Source organism: Zeugodacus cucurbitae, chromosome X, assembly GCF_028554725.1.
Source record: "Zeugodacus cucurbitae isolate PBARC_wt_2022May chromosome X, idZeuCucr1.2, whole genome shotgun sequence".
Taxonomy (NCBI): Eukaryota; Metazoa; Arthropoda; class Insecta; order Diptera; family Tephritidae; genus Zeugodacus; species Zeugodacus cucurbitae.
The window spans coordinates 29,373,140-29,386,568 of NC_071672.1; positions in this window are offsets into that span (position 1 = coordinate 29,373,140).

Genomic DNA, 13,429 nt, shown 5'->3' on the forward strand with positions numbered 1-13,429 from the left:
AAAACGTCGTGAAACCGGCTGTTATTGTTTTTGAAAGGTGTAACAGTGTTTTTTTCCTTGGTTGAATGATAACATTATCGAGAAAAGGAAGTCAGACTTATTGACCTAAAATCGTTGGCGAAATGGTAGCCCCTTTCCCTAAATTGGATATGAACATTATTATGCGATCCTCCAAAAGAGAGATACTGTTTTAGTTTAGTTTTTTGTTATAAATTTCAGAAAAGTAAATTTCAACTTTTTGCGCTTTAAGTTCAAATTTATATATATCTTTCACAATTATCTGTTGCTCTTCTCAGTCTTATATGTCCGAGCAGCAGGCAGGGTACATATGTAAATAAAAAAGTGTTATTCTAACATTCTCTTTAGCAACCGGCAACTAATTAAATAACCAAAATACCCGTGCAATGATAATTGCGATTGATAACACAAATGCGTTAAATTCCGACAACAATAAAATCTGTTTTTATATGTATTTAAGCTAGCAAGCGTTTACTTAAACAAATATAATTTTGTATTTAACCACATCCTGCATCTCATTCGCGTCCATCAATTAAATTACTTTCCTACCGCCTCAATACTTATTTATGCATTTGGAATGCGGTAATTTGTGCTTACAGTGCGGATGTGGGGGTGATAACACTATATATATGTGTCTATTTACAGCTTGCCTGCCTTTTGGTACGCTCCAGCAGTGCACAGTGATTCGGCTTGTATGAAGGCGCGGTCATAAATACTTTCCGTTGAGATATCGCTATGAAATTTTCACCAAAAATCTAGAAAAATATTTTAAATATATATTAAATAAATTGGCCCATCGGACTACTAGGTCCTATAGCTCCCACGATACTAGGTCCTATAGTATCACGTTACTCTTAATTAATTTCACAAGTTAAAATAAATACCTTTTACTTCAAAATCAATTAAAAATAATCTTGATTCGTTAACCTGAACAATTACCAGAACAAATTAAAGTTCGTTGTTGCAGCGAAATTTTTCAAAAAATGTCTGATATGTTTTAAAAAATACAGGAGTTTATGCATTTAACTCTATTTTTAGAAAGTACCGTAAGATTTTTAGGAAAACCCGGTTTGCAAATAAGAAGTTTGGACAATTTAGAGGACATCTGTATACATTTTGACAAAAAAACGTGAGATGGATTTTTTGATTTTTGGCCTTTGGGTGGAACCACTGTGCAGTGTACATATGTATGTATTTGTAATGCTTCTAGTTATGGTACACCCCTCAATTAATTTGGCCGTAAAGTGTATAAACCCACAAAATCAATTGAAACATTTTGTTAAGGTGATGAAAGGAAATCAAAATAAGTGGAAGTTAAATCCGATTGAGTTTAATAAGCCTTTAGGAGCGCAGAGCTTATTGTCGTCCAACAATTTCTTGTAAGGGCTTTTATGTACTGTTATAGGTTGTACGTAAATATGTTACTGCCATAACTACAAATACCATACGCTACGGTTACTGCAGCATGCTTTGAAGTTTTCTGTTACAAAAGTTCAGATGGGCAACGCGTGTGTGCAAAATCATCGTATATATCATGTTGTATTCACGGTATGCCAGTTATATCGATTCATATGTAAAAATAAATCGGTATAATAATAATAAATGTTAAGGATGTTCATACTTGTGAGCTCCTGTTTAAAATATATAACATCTGTTCATACCTGCTTCGTACATTCCTAGTACTAATGTAGTGATATCCGTTGTTGATTTTATGAGTCATAAAAACTATATTATGATTCGAAGTTTATTTGCCTCCCCGATTCGATACGGCCTGTCTGTTGACGGTGGGCTTTAGTCTTTCACATAGGACTTGTATGCGACATTCAGGAGGCTTATACCACGGTAATAGCATTGGCGCAGATGTGAATCCCTTTTTGTGGATTTGGCAGAGTACACTGAGATTCCAATCATCGGACATTCTTTCGTTCGAACATATTCTGCAAAGAAGCTTATGTATGCACCTTATGTTTGTTGTTCTTCAAGCGGGTAATTGCTATTCGAACTTATTAATGGTCGGGTAGTGGAACATTTGTTCCATCGTAATCGGTTGGGGAATCGGGTTCGTCATCACCTAGCTTTGCACTTTCACCTGCTGAATGGTCGAAGAAGTGTTCCCTCCATAAACTCAGTATGTCTTGGCTTATACATATGGTCAGTGCAAGCAATATATTTAGCCAAAACTATGATAACGAAACCACGCCCACAAAATTTCGTTAAGTGAAATATTATAGAGTGGACTTAACCCGCCTTGTAAACACATCCGGAGACACTAAACTAGGTCCACCCAATTACAAGGTTTATAATTCTAATTTGCTATCTTGCGTTGTTCTCTTTGGGTGAAGAAATACTTTAATGTGCGCAATAAATGATTTTTTTACTATAATTAGAATTAATTTCAAGTTAAAATCAATTAAAAACTATTAAGAAAGTTATTAAGATAACACACAATTCGACGCACATATTCGACAAAAAAGTCGTAATAGAGTAACGAAGTTCATCATATCTATACTAATATTATAAAGCCGTAGAGTTTGTTTGTTTGTTTGTTTGAACGCGCTAATCTCCGAAACTGGTTCGAATTGAATAATTCTTTTTGTATTGGATAGTCCATTTATCGAGGAAGGCTATAGGCTATATAGCATCATAGCTGCGACCAATAGGAGCGAAGAAACAGTGGTAAATGTGTAAAAGACGGGGGAAATTATTTATATCTGAGGCCTTCCGTTCCTTGCGGTGCGAAAGCGGTTCAAGATACACAAAAGTTATGTATGAAAGAATTATTTCTCTTTCAATGATCTAAAAAAAGTCCGTGAGTACCGTTTTTGTGATAACTAATTTGGTCGAAATTATTTGTTAGAGTTGTATTAACATAATAATATTAATCTTTATCCAAATAAATGTGTTGTTGGTTGGTTCTGAATAAAATTGTCTTTGACGACACTTCACGAAAAAAATTTAAGTAAAAATAATTAATTTCAGTTTCACCATTTGACTTAATTTTTATTTAATTGGTCACGCTTTGCCATTTAAATATTATTTAAATACTGTCATATGTAACCATGGTTACGCTTTTCTATCACCAAAATTCTCATTTGTTTACCATTTTGACAAAGAAATACAATTTATTTGTTTACATAAATCAGCTGTTATTCTTTCTAACATCCCTGCCTTATAATGCCAAATGTCAATAATGGTGAAACGCAGGAAACTTAAGTGCAAAGTTAAATAAAAATTAAAATTAAATGGAACTTAATTTTCAATTAACAAGTTTCGTGAAACCGGCTGTTAATTTCAACAGAAAGAAAGAACAGAAAAATATCCGTTTAAATACCCAGTTGAGCCAAGTGAACACTGAATTAGAAAGACTTAGGGAAATGTAAAGAAGTAGTTCATTTAGAGAACAGTTTTATCCGTTTCCCATGGTTTGCAGCAAAGTTCGTCCTCAGTTAGTTCCTTGTATTACGATTTTTTTTTAATGGCAATAGCCAAAACAATGATATGACAAAATATTTATATTTCCAATAAAAAAAATCAGTGTTTGTTGTTTTTTATTTTTTAGTGGTTACAAGAAGTTAAATTATATGACTAAATATTAAAAAGCGATTTTTCTTACTGCTTTTTTTAACATGTTGTGATTACATGCGTACGTAACATTTTTATTAAAAAACAACAACTATTTAGTATTTAACGACGCTCGCAATCACATTGACTCACTTTAAATTCCGTTTTCCCCGCTCGAATCTCATATCTGATGCAGCTTATGGCTATTGTGATTTCTAATTCAATTCGTAAGTGAAATGCATGTTTCCCCTTCGTTGATTTTAATTGAAATGCCGTATGGGCGAATATGGCAGCAAGCCTTGCTAGCAGAATACCAGCTACATAGCATAAATTAAATAAAAAGACGAAAAAAATGTGTGTATGTACATACAAATAACTGTATCGGCATTGTGCATGGATATCACGCCATCAAGTTGCATGAAAAGCAAAAAATTTCTTACGGTTTTTTTTATGACTTTATATCAACCGTGACCGCGGCTTATAAGAAAAAACAACAAAACTTCCGAAAACTCAGCTGTTGGCACCTCAACTCCCATGACCTGTTCAAAAAAGGCGCTTGCCGTGGACAACATAACTCAGTATACTTGTTCACCCAAAATCAAAAAGCCAAAAATATTTCGTCAGCAAATGGATATAAAACTAGTTAATGAACGTAGGTATAAAGAAAATATTAAAATTTGAATTTTAAACAGAATTTTATTTTACAATTTTCGTCATATATTAGCTCAAAAAAATAGGTGTAATAAAAAGAAAGAAAATCCTTCGTTCATTAACTAAATAATGTTATTTGAAAGATGTGTGCAATGTTTGGAAAAAAATAGCTTCATAATCCATTCCATGTCATAGTCCTTAACACGTGATCGTCACCAATTTGGGGTTTCTCATCCGAGGCTGTTGTTTCCTTTTCATTGAGGTTGGTTTCTACGTGGAGGTCTCTAAACCCAGCGCACAACCTCGTTAGGATGGTACTAAAGTGTTTAAATTACACTTGCAAGAGAATCGCGTGCAGGAACTGGGTGAGGATACCCTCTAGACGGGAAGGGAGAGGTTACTTAGTTGGGGAGGAGGATATCATCTCAGTCCATACCGACGGGTCCAAAATCAACTGCGGATTAGGCACTGATATATTCCGATGAAATTGACATCTCCCTCTTCAAGCGGAAGTACTGGGCATAGAGAAGACCTGTGAAGCTTTATTGAATGACTACAAGAGGATTTAGAAAGCAACCATATACACAGATAGTCAGTCGGCGCTCCTGGCCTTGTTGTCACCAAAGACTAACGTAGTCCATAACTGAGAGAATACATTGAGCTCACTGGAAGTTAAACTTCACCTGGACATGATCTGAGTTCCCGGCCACAGGAACAATTTCGGTAACGAAAACGCAGTTGGCAAAGGCAGGAGCCTCTCTAGACAAATTCGAAGTGGAGTTATGGCCATGCCCGCTAGGAATGATCAAAACAACAAAACAGATATGGCTAAAGTATGACATAACAATAGGTTCAAGAGAAGTCTGTTCAGACTACAGCTACCATAATTCAATTCAAACTGGAGAGTCGCCGATTTCGTTTCGCGTCTCGGTTTTGGCCGCGTCCATAAGCCTTCGCCAGTTGTCTTTGCATTGCGCATGACGGAGTAAGTTGGGGATTTCAAGCTTCGCAAAGTGGTGACCTGTGAACAAGATTGAGACAGTACGCTTAAGATTTCCAGCGCGAATTATTCTCTCAAGAATTAGGTTAAAGAAGAAACCTCGTGGATCATGGATGTCCTTCCCTGACGGAGCTGGTGGTTGCGTTCAACGTAATTTTACATAGCTGTATATGTTTTGTGGATATCCGAAAATCATGCATGGCGGCATAGAGGCGAGATCAGAAGCATCTGTGAAATTGACAAAAAGATGGCGCGTGTCGATATGTTTTTCTTGGGTCTTTTCATGGAGCTGGCGTATGGTGAATAACTAGTCAACGGTAGATTTACCAGGTCGGAAGTCACTCTGATAAAGTCCAATCAGTTTGTTGACGATGGCCTTCAGTCTTTCAAATAGCACGCTCCCCTTGCTGGCGTTGAAGTGGCCAAACACGATTTTGATTTCGTGACGGAAGCAGCGCTTGTATGTGTGTTCGAGGAGCGCAAATCATCTTTGGTCTCGTCGTCCTTCTCATTCGTCGGAGCAAGAGCACGAATTAGGCTGATGTTGTGAAATTTAGCATTCAGATAGTTGCGTTTCGCTCGTCCGCAGGTATGAATCCGGAAACGAGTAGGCGTGGTCTCCGCCGCACCACAAAATCGACACCAAATATGTGCTCCCTTGCAAGACAGCTGTAGTAGATGTCACATCATTGTCATTTATTACAACCATGCCCCATCCATCGCAGTGATGTCAGCCCCATATTTTTCCAGGACATCTTCCAGCTGGATAGAGACACCTCCCCTATAGAGGGTCCTTTGTTCGTTTGCAGGGACCAAGGCTTTATTGGTCGTTTCATTGGATTTTGTTTTACATGGCCAAACCCAACGCATAATCCTGGTTATGGAATAAAGTTTTATACTACGTTTATATAGCGAGCCGCTTACTTCAAGACAGACGCCCGCTTGAAGCCGCACCTCCGGATAGACAGACGCTGTGCATCTTTGTCGAACCCTTAAACCGAGTAAGTCGGAGTGGCCCCTCTCTCTTAGCAGTGACCCTGAAGTTGAGCATGATAGGTAAACTGCAACTGGATACGCAAAGAAGCTACCACACCCCATTTACCCCCCAAGCCACAAGGCACAATGACATTTTTTGGGTTAGATTTAGAAAATCCGTGCTTTTCGTACGGTATTTTATATGTTGCGTGTTCCAGAATTGGAAAGCCTTCGAATATGTTATATAGCCCTTATAGGGTTAGCCAAATGGAATGACATTATGATAAAAAGTTTTTTTCTAATCAAAAAGAAAACGTTTACAAAATATTTAGGATTTAAATTTTTTTTTTACTTTTGGAGCTGTCATGCATGGTAGATTCGCCAGCACTAGCAGAGGAATCTCGACATCGTATCGAAATGGGCTTTGTAGAGGTCGCTTGAAAAGGCCTCACTACTGAAAAAGTTAATAGGCGACAACGAACAGCTCTCATACGTATGAGTGGCTCGCTTCGGTCAACATCGTTCTTGGCACCTTACGCCCTATAGTTTCTCTGAACGAGGTTTACCTCGTCGCAATCATGGGAGTGCTTATAGAACATTGCTAATGGGCTCACCTGCGGTGAGACCAGTGACACTTCAAGACTAAAGTCGCCAAAGATATTATAAAAAAGGGGGGCTAGAATCAGCTAAGAACATCCTCTTCTGATCTCCAACATTCTTCAGACATGGCTAACCATTAAACAAAAAGGTTCTAGTGAAATTTGCAGATAGAGCAGTTCAGTGATTCTAGTTCGATCACAGTAGCTATAGCAGTGCGATCAAGGCAGTTCAGTGATTATTGTGATCGAACTAGCAGTGCAATACTTTGAGTTCGATTATGGCAGTTCAGTGATTCTAATTCGATCACAATAGCGATATCAGTTCATTGATTCAAGATAGATCATAGTAGCTATAGCAATTCAATACTCAATTCGATCACGGCAGTGCAGTTATTCTAATTCGATCACAGTAGCTGTATCAGTTCAGTTATTCTAATTCGATCACAATAGTTATAGCAGTGCAGTGACTCAAGTTAGATTGCAGTGTCGATAGCAATTAGGGATGCAAACGATGTATCGATGTTTATGAAACATCGATGTTTTCGTCAAAAAGCATCGATGTCTTGAATTTAAAAATATCGATGCATCGATGTCACTTTCAACGATGTTTTATGTCGATGTTTTATATAAAAATTTGACTTCACACTTTTTCGGTTACTAACTCGAAACCCTCTATTTGGATACGCTTCATTACATTGGAATTCGATTTTTGTAAAATACGGAGAATTCGTTAAGGGAATGTGCGCTTGGACAATACTGCGGTTACTTTTATGATTTATTTATACAATTTAATTCTGGCGTAGGCTACTGCGTTAGATCAGAGATTCAAATTTAAAGATGCTATGGCTAAAAGAAATAATGTTTTTTTGTTTCATAAAAAATTCAAAGAATCGTGCTGATACAACAGAATCTTCGGATGAGTGTGAAACAGAATACTCGTTTGATATTTGGAACCAGAATAAACATTTGGTCCACCAAAAGGTGAAATGCAAGCTGTCAAATTTATCTACAATTACAGGGACGGAAGGTTGAAGAGAAAGTGTATCTCGACTGTTACCCCTACCAATCAGAAGCCAATAGAGTTTGGGTTGACATGAATACTGTGTTTCCGGAGTTGTATAAATAGGCTTATTAATATTTACACATTGTGGCCACTTCAGTGCCGAGTAAGCGACCGTTTTCTAAACCCAGGGCAACTATCACGCAGAAGTAAAATCGAAAAGAAATGACAGTGAAAAAACTTTCCATGTCGTTGTTTTGAAATTCTGTTATTTATTGAGAAAAAACCTTAACAGACATATAATGTAAAAAATAAAATGTATCAACTTAAGACGTACTACATTTCATTTATTTATGCTTCTGCTTCTTCTTCTCCCTTAGCTTTTCACACTAAATTTAGAAAAAGTTAAAAAACACATCGATGTTTTAATGGCCGATGTTTTTGATTTCGATGGGTTTTGAAGAAACATCGATACATCGAACCATCGATGTTTCATTTCACGATGTTTGCATCCCTAATAGCAATTCGGTGATTCTAGTTAGACTAGAGTAGAATTCAGTGATTCTAGTTAGCTAAAGCAGTTCAGTGATCTATACTCCTACTAACAAACCCGACAACACGTTTATACATTAAATTAGTAAATTTTTCAATATAGTAAAAAAAATCTTACGCATAAAGAGGAAACCGTTATAACCGATATATTGATTGATATACATTATTGTAGATCTGCATTAAGCGTTAGTCATCATAATTTGTTAAACTTTGAATTTTTTTAAACGTATATTAAAGTATGAAACAAATGAGCAAATTTCATAGTTGGCTCAATCTTGGCTTCGGTGACGATATTGATTACCTTAATCTTGTTCTATTGCAGAGTCGAGGTTGATTTATGTTAGGCAGCATGATGACAACTCACGCTACATTTAATTGCAAAGTGAGTGTTGATAGTTTAGTCAATTTTAAATAGTCTGTGGGATAATTGACTACTTCATCCTGGTTTGTAACTGTGTCAACTCTCTTGGAACGAAATTCTAAATTATCGCATTGAGATCATTGATATCTTTGTTTTTTACCACCAAAATAGGTCAATCAGCCATTTATGGTTCCATAAAGTGACTGAAATCTGTTGGAAATGTTATTAATCCGTCGAAGTAAAAACTTAAAAAAATTAGATGATTTTAGGCATGCTTACTTCGTCAGCTTTGTAATTTAGGAGTCATATCAAGGCTGAATGTACCGTTCATATGCCTATTAACAGGTGCCAAGTTGTCCTTCAAGCTATACCTTGGTGGTGAAAATGAGTGAAATCGGTTCAGGAATTACCTCAGCCCTCATATACCATATATGATCATTTTCGTTATTCTAGTGGTCTTTATGCCGAATATATGGGTCAAATTGTGTGTAATCTTGATAAAATTGCATCGATAAATTGCGAGAGTATAAACTGTTCGGATGCAGCCGAACTTAGCGTTTCTTTACTTGTTACAAATTGTTTTGAGCTATCGACACAACCTTATGCAAATGAACAATGGCAAAAATATTTTAGCGATGCAACAATGACAACTTTCAAAATATTTTTTTTTTTTTATAATTTTGTTGCCAATTAAATAAAAACTCTAAACTTAGCCTAGACAACAAAGTACTTTTATACAATGCGGTCATAAAGCCGATTTGGATGTATGGCATTCAACTGTGGGGTACGACCTGTGCAACTAATATTGATATAATACAAAGGTTCCAATCGAAAATGCTTAGAACAATCACGTGCTCACCATGGTACATTCACAATGAAAATATCCATAAAGATCTTGGTATCCCTATGGTAAAGAAAGCAGTAGACGACAGCAGATTGAAATATATATCTAAACTCCGTGATCACCCAAACTCATTGGCTAATGCTTTAGTACATTCCTGCGATCAAACACGCCTCAAAAGAAGGGATATGCCTGCATACTAAAGAGCAACGTTTCAACAATACAGCTCAATCACTCGTTTGATCTGGTCTAGTTTTTAAATAGATTTAAGATTTTATAACTTATTGTTAGGCTTAAAGTAAAAGCAGATTCAATAAATAAGGAAATATTGAAAAATAAAATCAAATAAAATACTCTTATTATTATCTTCCTCGCAATTTTTCCATATTTACTTCCATTCTAAACCTTTCCTGGCCTTCCCCAAATATTTCAAGGCTTCAATTAGCCTGATCGGTTTCGCCGTTTTCGACTTGCGAGACTAACAACACATTTAGCGATTCATTTTTATATTATAGATTATGAGGAGGAAAGATTTATATGAATGTTTGTAATGAATAAACTCAAAAGGTACTTTGCGATTTTAAAAATTCTTTCACCATTGGAGAGCTACATTAAAGTAAGTTATATTTATTGCTGGAATCTCAACTTTCTGGAAATAGTTCCCAGGTAAGGGTATCAAAAAGACTCCGTGATGGAGAATCTTAATCTGAAACTGAAAATTGTCAATGTCTGGCAATTGCGTGCCAGAGAGTCGAGTAACAAGCGCTCGCAGCTGCTTGCTGAACAAAATTTCAAAACCTCCCAACTACGCGCTTTAGAGTCGAGTACGGAGCGTATGCAGCGGCTTGAAGAACAAAATATTAGTAATATACCAGCTCACACTAGGGACTCGAACTCTGAGCGTTCCCAACGCCTTCATAATCAGAGAGAAAGACAGCGGACATCAAAGACTAGAGGTCGTAATAAGTTTTAGCTCATTGCAAATAAAATATAATTTCATGTTAGAAGTTTCCTTATTTTCCTTTTTTCATATAAACCCACACAAGAAACGAGATCACAATAGCGATATCAGTTCATTGATTCAAGATAGATCATAGTAGCTATAGCAATTCAATACTCAATTCGATCACGGCAGTGCAGTTATTCTAATTCGATCACAGTAGCTGTATCAGTTCAATTATTCTAATTCGATCACAATAGTTATTGCAGTGCAGTGACTCAAGTTAGATTGCAGTGTCGATAGCAATTAGGGATGCAAACGATGTATCGATGTTTTTGAAACATCGATGTTTTCGTCAAAAAGCATCGATGTCTTGAATTTAAAAATATCGATGTCACTTTCAACGATGTTTTATGTCGATGTTTTATATAAAAATTTTACTTCACACTTTTTCGGTTACTAACTCGAAACCCTCTATTTGGATACGCTTCATTACATTGGAATTCGATTTTTGTAAAATACGGAGAATTCGTTAAGGTAATGTGCGCTTGGACAATACTGCGGTTACTTTTATGATTTATTTATACAATTTAATTCTGGCGTAGGCTACTGCGTTAGATCAGAGATTCAAATTTAAAGATGCTATGGCTAAAAGAAATACTGTTTTTTTGTTTCATAAAAAATTCAAAGAATCGTGCTGATACAACAGAATCTTCGGATGAGTGTGAAACAGAATACTCGTTTGATATTTGGAACCAGAATAAACATTTGGTCCACCAAAAGGTGAAATGCAAGCTGTCAAATTTATCTACAATTACAGGGACGGAAGGTTGAAGAGAAAGTGTATCTCGTTACATTCCTCTGCTAAGTGTTTCTGTTACAGGGACGGAAGGTTGAAGAGAAAGTGTATCTCGACTGTTACCCCTACCAATCAGAAGCCAATAGAGTTTGGGTTGACATGAATACTGTGTTTCCGGAGTTGTATAAATAGGCTTATTAATATTTACACATTGTGGCCACTTCAGTGCCGAGTAAGCGACCGTTTTCTAAACCCAGGGCAACTATCACGCAGAAGTAAAATCGAAAAGAAAGGACAGTGAAAAAACTTTCCATGTCGTTGTTTTGAAATTCTGTTATTTATTGAGAAAAAACCTTGACAGACATATAATGTAAAAAATAAAATGTATCAACTTAAGACGTACTACATTTCATTTATTTATGCTTCTGCTTCTTCTTCTCCCTTAGCTTTTCACACTAAATTTAGAAAAAGTTAAAAAACAGATCGATGTTTTAATGGCCGATGTTTTTGATTTCGATGGGTTTTGAAGAAACATCGATACATCGAACCATCGATGTTTCATTTCACGATGTTTGCATCCCTAATAGCAATTCGGTGATTCTAGTTAGACTACAGTAGAATTCAGTGATTCTAGTTAGCTAAAGCAGTTCAGTGATCTATACTCCTACTAACAAACCCGACAACACGTTTATACATTAAATTTGTAAATTTTTCAATATAGTAAAAAAAAATTTACGCATAAAGAGGAAACCGTTATAACCGATATATTGATTGATATACATTATTGTAGATCTGCATTAAGCGTTAGTCATCATAATTTGTTAAACTTTGAATTTTTTTAAACGTATATTAAAGTATGAAACAAATGAGCAAATTTCATAGTTGGCTCAATCTTGGCTTCGGTGACGATATTGATTACCTTAATCTTGTTCTATTGCAGAGTCGAGGTTGATTTATGTTAGGCAGCATGATGACAACTCACGCTACATTTAATTGCAAAGTGAGTGTTGATAGTTTAGTCAATTTTAAATAGTCTGTGGGATAATTGACTACTTCATCCTGGTTTGTAACTGTGTCAACTCTCTTGGAACGAAATTCTAAATTATCGCATTGAGATCATTGGTATCTTTGTTTTTTACCACCAAAATAGGTCAATCAGCCATTTATGGTTCCATAAAGTGACTGAAATCTGTTGGAAATGTTATTAATCCGTCGAAGTAAAAACTTAAAAAAATTAGATGATTTTAGGCATGCTTACTTCGTCAGCTTTGTAATTTAGGAGTCATATCAAGGCTGAATGTACCGTTCATATGCCTATTAACAGGTGCCAAGTTGTCCTTCAAGCTATACCTTGGTGGTGAAAATGAGTGAAATCGGTTCAGGAATTACCTCAGCCCTCATATACCATATATGATCATTTTCGTTATTCTAGTGGTCTTTATGCCGAATATATGGGTCAAATTGTGTGTAATCTTGATAAAATTGCATCGATAAATTGCGAGAGTATAAACTGTTCGGATGCAGCCGAACTTAGCGTTTCTTTACTTGTTACAAATTGTTTTGAGCTATCGACACAACCTTATGCAAATGAACAATGGCAAAAATATTTTAGCGATGCAACAATGACAACTTTCAAAATATTTTTTTTTTTTTATAATTTTGTTGCCAATTAAATAAAAACTCTAAACTTAGCCTAGACAACAAAGTACTTTTATACAATGCGGTCATAAAGCCGATTTGGATGTATGGCATTCAACTGTGGGGTACGACCTGTGCAACTAATATTGATATAATACAAAGGTTCCAATCGAAAATGCTTAGAACAATCACGTGCTCACCATGGTACATTCACAATGAAAATATCCATAAAGATCTTGGTATCCCTATGGTAAAGAAAGCAGTAGACGACAGCAGATTGAAATATATATCTAAACTCCGTGATCACCCAAACTCATTGGCTAATGCTTTAGTACATTCCTGCGATCAAACACGCCTCAAAAGAAGGGATATGCCTGCATACTAAAGAGCAACGTTTCAACAATACAGCTCAATCACTCGTTTGATCTGGTCTAGTTTTTAAATAGATTTAAGATTTTATAACTTATTGTTAGGCTTAAAGTAAAAGCAGATTC